The sequence below is a fragment of the Cnephaeus nilssonii genome (genome assembly GCF_951640355.1).
Source record: "Cnephaeus nilssonii genome assembly, chromosome: 1".
NCBI lineage: Eukaryota > Metazoa > Chordata > Mammalia > Chiroptera > Vespertilionidae > Cnephaeus > Cnephaeus nilssonii.
In genome coordinates, this window is record NC_137072.1 from 46,674,032 (window position 1) to 46,682,137 (window position 8,106).

Sequence of the window (8,106 nt, forward strand, 5' to 3'; positions counted from 1 at the left end):
CCTTTCCATACTTTCGGTTGATTAAATCCTTTTAAATTATTTTGTGACAGGTAAAAAAAAAATAAATAAGTATTTTGGAGAAGGGGATAAATAATTAGCAGCCAAAGAATGACTCAGATTATCAGTAGTGAAAAAGAAAGATTAGGGGAAAATATAAGTGTTAGGACTGATACCCTGAGGCACTGGGGAGGAAGAGGTATTGGAAGTTGCCCAAGTTCAATTTGTGAAGAATATTTAGGGACTTTTGTTCTCAAGAGAAAGTTCTATTGGTTGAGTTTTGTCATATTTTTCTAAACATTTAAAAAACATTCTTTAGTCTAGACAATTAGACAAATTGATTCTAATATCTTTCTCTTTCCAAAATCATGGCCATGCAGTAGTCCTCATGAGTATATTTTATAGCATCATGATAGATATTAGTGCAAGAGCTATGAAGAACAAACTCATTTTTCACCCCCATAAGTTGAATCAATCCCTTTCTCACAGGAAAAGAAAGAAAAATAACAAAGGAAATAGGGTAGCTATTATTTGATCTCCAGTTTTCTTCATATATTTTTAAGGTATGTTTTCATACTGCCTAGAGATGTGTGAGAACATCTAATGAGTTCTGACTCAGTGCCAACTCAGAGACAGTGGGAGCACGGGAGGCCGAGTAGTTTCCTGCAAAGCTCTGCACTACCGACCTCTGTTTCATTTGTTTTCTCATTTCATATCTTAGAGCACAATATTATTACTACTTGGCAGAAAACCTCCTTGATCTGTGGGTAATTAGGCATGCCTCTATGTCGAACACGGGTTGATTGCCAAACAATTGTTCTGCATTTCAACAATGACTTTTATTCTCAAGAGAGTAAGTTACATCTAAACAATGACCATAAAATAGGGGCTCCTGAAAGAATATTCAGGATAGAAGGTGAAAAGAAACATACAAAAACAAATCCTAAAGGAGCATCTTATTGGGAGCCTCTAACTTATTTCTCTAGAATCATATCATCTCAGATCCTAGTTGGACTGGGGAGGGAGAGGTAAGGAAGTAAGAAATATTGGAGAAGGGTGTGTTTAGGTTAGCATGGTGGGGGAGGGGTGGGTTGTCGGGTGGGTGTGATCCTAGTGGTGATACTAATACATCTTAGTGAAGGAAACTTTCCTGAATCTTAAATCATAAAACATCAATAGCCACTGCCTTCTAGTGAACAAGAACTAAGAGTCTCTCTCTAAACCCAGGAAAAGGGTAAAGTCATAATTTTGATGGATGAGAGGGCTGCTATTAAAAGTAAAATTTAGAAAAAGAAACTCAGTTTGATATAAATAAGTAACACAGTCCAGAATTGTAGTCTAGACGCAGTTACTGAAAACCTGCCAAAAATAATAACTTTAATATCCATTATCTCATTTACTATATACAATAATCTTGAAAATAGGTAAGACAGTTGTGACCCAACTTATTTTATTTTTAAACACTAGAGAACATGTGTCTAACACATGAGGGGACGTGTCAGAGAGATTAAGTAACTTGCCCAGGGTCACACAGCAGGTGATACATTCTCAGACGTAAACCTTCTTCAATGTTCTTTCCACAAACGAAAGGGAAACAAATAAACCAACTTTAATTCCTTTCTGGAGGCAGAAAGGAAGCTCTGATCAGCTTGCAACATTGTATCAGGCTGATCATATTGTCATTTCTTGCCTGTGCTCACACAGACAGAAGAGGATGGTACAATGACAGAAACATTTAGAAAAAGCGTATTTAAGGTATTCTTTTTTTTTAAGTAGGTCAACCACTGTGTAGAAATTCTGTTCATTCTAAATGTGAAGTGAAAGTTAATCTATTCCCTAAACTATTTATCAAGGAAAGAACGAGTTACTGAAAGTCTTGAAATATAACATATTGGAGTTTTTTTGATTTCTCTCTTCTCAAGCCACAGAGAAAGTTGTCTGGAGTGTGTGTGTGTGTGTGTGTGTGTGTGTGTGTGTGTGTGTGTTTAAAGAATCATAATCATTGGACAAGAAGACATAGATTCACGTTTTCATCAAAAATTAATTTAAAAATATCTGCAGTTAAATTGAAATATTTTTTATAGGGCTGGAGAGAATGGGGTTTGATAGATTTAAGTTAAATAAGATTTTCACACTCACAAATTTTCTAATGAAACTTTATGCAACATAATCTTGAATGAGTAAAATGGTTTTTCCCTAAACTATTTCACAAAAATATGTTTCATACAATATTAGCTAAGAACAATGCTCTTCAACAGGGCTGCTTGCCAAGCAATAACAATTTATAACACACCCTATATCTTTAGGAAAAAAGCTAATGGAGTGAATTCATTATAGAGTTGTTCATTCTTGGTGACAATAATCATTTTACTTTGTAGCTCACATTTTTACTGTTAGAGACTTCATGCATCAGCCTATATGCAGGGTAATGCATGAAATTCAAAAGCAATGTTTGTGACAAGAAAAATAATTACAGGTCCCACCTTTTAGTTGGGACTTTTGCTCATAAGGAAATGTTGTACTATACTAGTAAATTCAGAGGTTGGGAAGAAGCTAAGCAAAGGATTTGAGATAAATGAAAACGAGCCTAATCAGGATGCCTTCTCAGAAATGTTTTCAAAATAAAGGCTTGCCAGTCTTACTTTCCATTGCATAAATGGTTGTTCAAGTCTAAATTTCTAATTTGTAGTAGTTTATGGTAGCGCTGAGGACACCCATGTGTCAGTCATGTCTCGGTCTCCACATTCTTGAGAGGCGTTTTAATCAGTGCGTGAGCGTAACCAAACCAAGTCAAACTGTGTCGCGATGGGGGTCTGCTCAGGAAACCCTCAGAGCACAGAAGGACCAGAACTGGATGGAAATACCGTCATGAACAGCCCTCCAAAGAGTGTTGGAATAATGACCTATCTGTTCATTCTTCTTTCAGTTAGTGGTGGCATTTCCCATGCTCTGCTTTCTCAGCCTTATTCTATGCTAACGTTAAACTCATGTTATGATGGCTCACTGCTTTATTCTCACTGTAATAACCTTATTTATTCTCTTCCTAAGTGATGTAATAGTGAACAAGATGTGTCCCCTGCCCTCACTGAGCTACAAGTCAAATGGGAAAACAGACGTGCAGATGGGCAATTATACATCATTCTGAGATGTGTGAAGCAAAGGGTGCCGGCTGCGGTGGGACGCTCACAGTCGCAGGTGCAGGGAGAACTTCTCATGAAAGTCACACTTAAACTGCAAGCTTATAAGGACTTATTCAGGCCAAGTAGAAGGAGGTCAGAGAAGATCACCGGGTGGAGATAAGACAGGACAGGAAGGACAGGGGGACGGCAGCGGGTGGCATGCTTGAAGAAATCAAACACGTTCCAAAGGAGTTGGGTGGAAAGTCCAGAGGGAGAGTGCGAACGCCCAAGCTGCAGCCGTGGGCAGACCCGTGAGGGTTAGTGTGGATCACAGGGAGAGGTTTGGATTGTGGCCTGGGAGCAATGGGACATCCTAATGGATCTTAGAAGAAAACGACCAGATTTGGATTTTGGAAACATCTTTGTGTGACAGCGGCGAGAATGGATGGAGAGGACACCGTAGCCGAGGCCAGGACACCAGCAAGGAAACGAGAAGTCGCTTAGGAACGCTGAGAGTGGACTGGAGATGAGGCCACAGGAGGAGAGAAATGGACGGGCCCGGGGTCCCCCCGAGGTAGACAGAAGGGAGCACAGGCAGGGCGGGCAGAGGCAGGGCTGGAGGATGCCACCCAGCTTTCGGCCCTGGCCAATGAGGTGGCTGGTGGGGACTTTCACAGGAGCTGGAAACAACAGCAAGAGAAGAAGACCCAGAAATAAGAGTTTGGGAGTTGTCGGAGAAAAAAAAAAATAAATCAGTGATGAAAACGTTACGTTTGAGGCACCCGAGGGCCATCCAAGGTGCAGCAAGCAGTTGGATATGTGAGCCTGAAACCTAGAAGAAAGATTAGAACGGAGTCACAAACGTGTGCGTCTTCTGCATGAAGAGGGTGGTGGAGGCAGATAGCCTTGGGTCTGAGTGAGAAGGAAAGGGGAGCTCCAGGAGGCTGGAGAGGAGGAAGAGCAGCCCCGAAAGGAGGCAGCCAGAGGTGCCTGGTGCCTGGGAGCCGCTGAGGACAAGCTTCCCGGAGGCGGTCTGACCAGGTGAGTAGTGCACATGCTATGCTATTGGGCGGTCACCTGAGACCAGAACGAGACGTGCCCCTGGAACACAGCTGTGGTGCATTCATTGCCATCCTTGGCAAAGCAGCTCCAGTACAGGAGCAGTCGTGGCCGTGACCGTGACCGAGGCCAGGCTGTAGGATCAACAGGAAGGGCGGGTGTGGAGATAGGGAGTGCAGAGGACTATTTAAAGAACGTTAGCTAAAGAGAGGAGGAAGGAGTTAGGAAGTAGCTGCCCAGGGAGGTGGGATCAAGGAAAGAATTTTTTAAGATGGAAGAGACTTGAGCCTGTTTACTGCTGGGAGACGGCAAATTGAGGTGAGTGGTTAAAGATTAAAAAAAAGAAAACGTATTAAACAAGGTCCCTGAAAGCTGGGGTCTTTTACAAGATGATTCTGCTGACAAGATGAGGGCTTATAAAGGAGCAGGGCTAATTTGTTCAGTGTAAAGTGTTTGTTTGTTTGTTTTTTTCTTTACATTTTTATGGTTCAGGTAGGATATAGTCTATCATGAGTAACACAGGCTAAAATAAGTCATTTCATGGTGCCCTCCCTCCATCTCTTCCTCTCTACTGGGCCTGTGGACTTTCTTCACAAGTTTTATCATTGCTTTGGAGAGAGGGAAATGGGGTCTGTGAAATGTATTATGAATTAAATGCTGATGGTTTGGCCAAGGCGGAGGTGATGTCTGTAATATAATATATAATTCTAGAAGTCAGAGCTTCCTTTATAACACAAGGGTGTATTATAAAACACTACAAGTGATAAATAAGAAAGGTTTCCTTATGGTGGTGGGAGACTCCCCATCTGGGTGATGTAAAGTGATGGCTGTGGTTTCTAATCCATGCTTCTTATATGAGTGGCAGTTCTGTGATCCAGGAATAATCATCAGATTACATACCAAGTATTGATTGCCTACTGAGTACTGGACACAAAGTATGTATTACTTTTATATTCTTACAAGAATCCTGTAAGTTAGATGTTATTATTTTCAGTTTACAGAGAAGTAACGGCTCAGAAAGAATAAATAAGTTTCTACAATCAAAGAGCTAGTAAATGGCTGAACTAACACTGGAACCCAGGTTTGTCTATTTCAGTGTGAGCACTTTAACCTGAGCAACATGATGTATCTTTCAGAAATATCTAATTAAAAATTATTTTTGTTCCACACTTTCCTCATAGCCATGTGTTGTTATGCAACACTGAACACAACATAGGAAAAAACTGGTATATAAGGGAGAGAGTTGGAGGAAAACTGGATCCAGAAATATAGAGATTTATTGGAGGGGGGGGGAAATAATCTCCAGCACCACACAGTCCTTCAGCTCACCCATTCTTTCATGCTCTCCATTTCTTCATTCAGTGAACACTGTTTTAAAATTTACAGAGTTGTTTTGTCACCATAAAGCTAAAAGTAATTACATAATTACATACTCAATTCCAATTATAACAAGCACTGCCAAAGAGAATTTTGGAGACTTGGGAGGGGAGAAGTTAAAAGGAAGGCTAAAACTCAGTTTAGAAGTCAATTTAACCTTTCTTGGAAGAAGATATAACTGAGCTTTGAAACAGCTTTTGGAAAATGAGTAGAAATGAACCGATCTAATGGGGCTTGAGGAGGCGTCTTATTCTCGGCAGAGGGCTTGCAGCAGGGGGAGGTCCAGGAGCAGAGAGGGAAGTGGCTGGAGAATGCAATGAGACCGGCTGGTAAGGCAGGCAGGGGCCAGAACATATTGGGCCTTGTACGTCACATTAAATATGGAGTCATTATCTGTGGGTTTCATCTGCTCAGGATCCATTTTCCGTTTTGTCAGATAATGACACTATGATATATCCTTGGGGAACCAACCTTCCTACCATGAGGCTCAGGGAGATCTGGTCAGCTTTAAGGGTGAGCACATGTTAAATAAACTTTGTCCAGTGAGAGAGTAACCTCCACTTCTCCCCCTCATCCCTGCGGGAATTAAGCAGAAGCCTACAACCCAAGTCAGGCCAATCAGAACCAATAAGACTAACTCGCAGCCTTTTGCTGATGGTGCTGGGGAAAAGTATTCCCTTTCTGCTGGGATTGTAGGTACTATGGGATGTAAACCTAAAGCTATGGCAACCAGGAGGAAAAAAAGTTGAATTCTTTCCAAGGCAATGTTTTCTCCTACAGTGTGGCCAACGTGGAGAGAAGAGGAACTGAGAGATGAAGAGGAGTCCAGCTGGCATCATGGAACAGATCTATTCCATAACTTTTCCGTTTTGTGAACCAGTAAATCCCTCTTACTAAGCAAGCCCATTGAAGTTATGTTTTGCTCACTGAGACCTGGAGGGGCCCTCATTTATTTACTTATTTTTAATGGTGCAAGAAATGAAGTATGGAATGTGTAATCAGCTGAATCCAGGTAGGAAAGTAACTACGAGGACCCCTCTTTCTGAGAAATTAACACAACAGTGAATGAAATTGGAAAATAAGATTGAAACCAAGAGCCCCACTCATCCCTGTTGACAGAACACCAAGGTAAAACCCCTCTGGCATCTAGATTCAAGAGTTAGGCATCAACACTAACTCTGACTTTTATTGGTAACTCATTGAGTTTACTGGAAACAAAAAGATTGTAGAGTTTACTAAGCATTTAAGGAACTTGTGTTTCCAGAGAAACTCAACCACCCATAACCTCAGGGTTGTGATTGCTCAACCTCAAAGGCAATACTCAGTCAGGATCCTAAAGCCACACCAACAGAAACAGCCAGATTAGTGGGGTATGATAATTAGAAAGTAAATATTCATCAGGGCCTTTCTCAGCTGTGGCCACAAAGGACAAATTACAAGGGAAATCATTCTAGAAGACAGTTCCAAGAGCAGACAGAAGGGCTCCACAAGAAATTCACTCTGAAGCCAATTCACTCTGTTCCTGTCCTGCAGGGTAATGTACACGCAGAGAGTATATTGCATGCCACCTGCCTCCCATTTCCCCTTTTTTAAGTAGAAGTTTTCATGATAATTTGTTTCCTCCTCATACATGTGCTACCAGCAAGACAGGGACTTCAGTTCTTGTTTTCTTGAAGGAAAGATTTCAATCAAGAGACAAAGTGTAATCCGACCAGCATGGCTCAGGAGCATCGACCTATGAACCAGAAGGTCACGAACCAGAAGGTCAAGGTTCAATTCCAGATCAGGCACATGCCTGGGTTGTGGGCTTGATCCCCAGTGGGAGGCTGTGTAGGAGGCAGCTCATCAATGATTCTCTCTCATCTTTGATGTTTTTATCTTTCTCTTCTACTCCCTTCCACTCTGAAATTAATATATATAAATTTTTTTAAGAGAGAGAGAGAGACAAAGTATAGAAAAATCAAGCAAGAATTTATTGACCACAGCAAACACATACTTAGGACAGTGAAACAAGACCAATACTCCCCTGGTTGCAAATCTCATGGGGTCCCTTAGAGGGTAGGGGACACATGCCTGTGTGGGAAGGAGAGGGGGAAGGGCATGCTCTCTAGAGGGAGAGTGCATAGGGACCTTCATTTTCAGGGGTTTTAAAGTCTGAGTGTTTAGGGGAGGTCTTAGAGTCAGATCAATAGAATATATGTTAGGGGCAGAAATATAATATTGGGGACTAGCTGTAGTTATAAGAAATATTAATCATGTTCTGTTAACAGTGATTGTTTTGTTCTGATAACCTGACTGGGAGTTGTATGACCCCAGGAATTGGGAGTCACCTTGGAGCTGGAAGTCAGCCTTGGAATTCAGTCTATTATCATGGAAAGATTAACAACAACCTTGTTGCCCAAACAATGGAACAATGGAATCACCTCCACATTGCCTGTAACCTGTAACCATTATACCCATTCTTATTCCTTTTGCCTACTTCCCCATTAATCTTTGTCCTACCCAATATAAGCAGCTGGTTTATGGGGGTGGGATGGAGGTTAGGGCAGATTTT

General features: G+C 41.5%; 1 long non-coding RNA gene across 1 annotated transcript; it reads left to right on the forward strand.

Moving 5' to 3' along the window:
* Window positions 1-4,400: 4,400 nt before the first annotated feature.
* On the forward strand, window positions 4,401-7,714 carry LOC307103411. The gene is made up of 3 exons (XR_013813814.1): window positions 4,401-4,493; window positions 5,170-5,256; window positions 6,333-7,714. It is a non-coding gene; the product is annotated as an uncharacterized lncRNA (long non-coding RNA).
* Window positions 7,715-8,106: the final 392 nt, after the last annotated feature.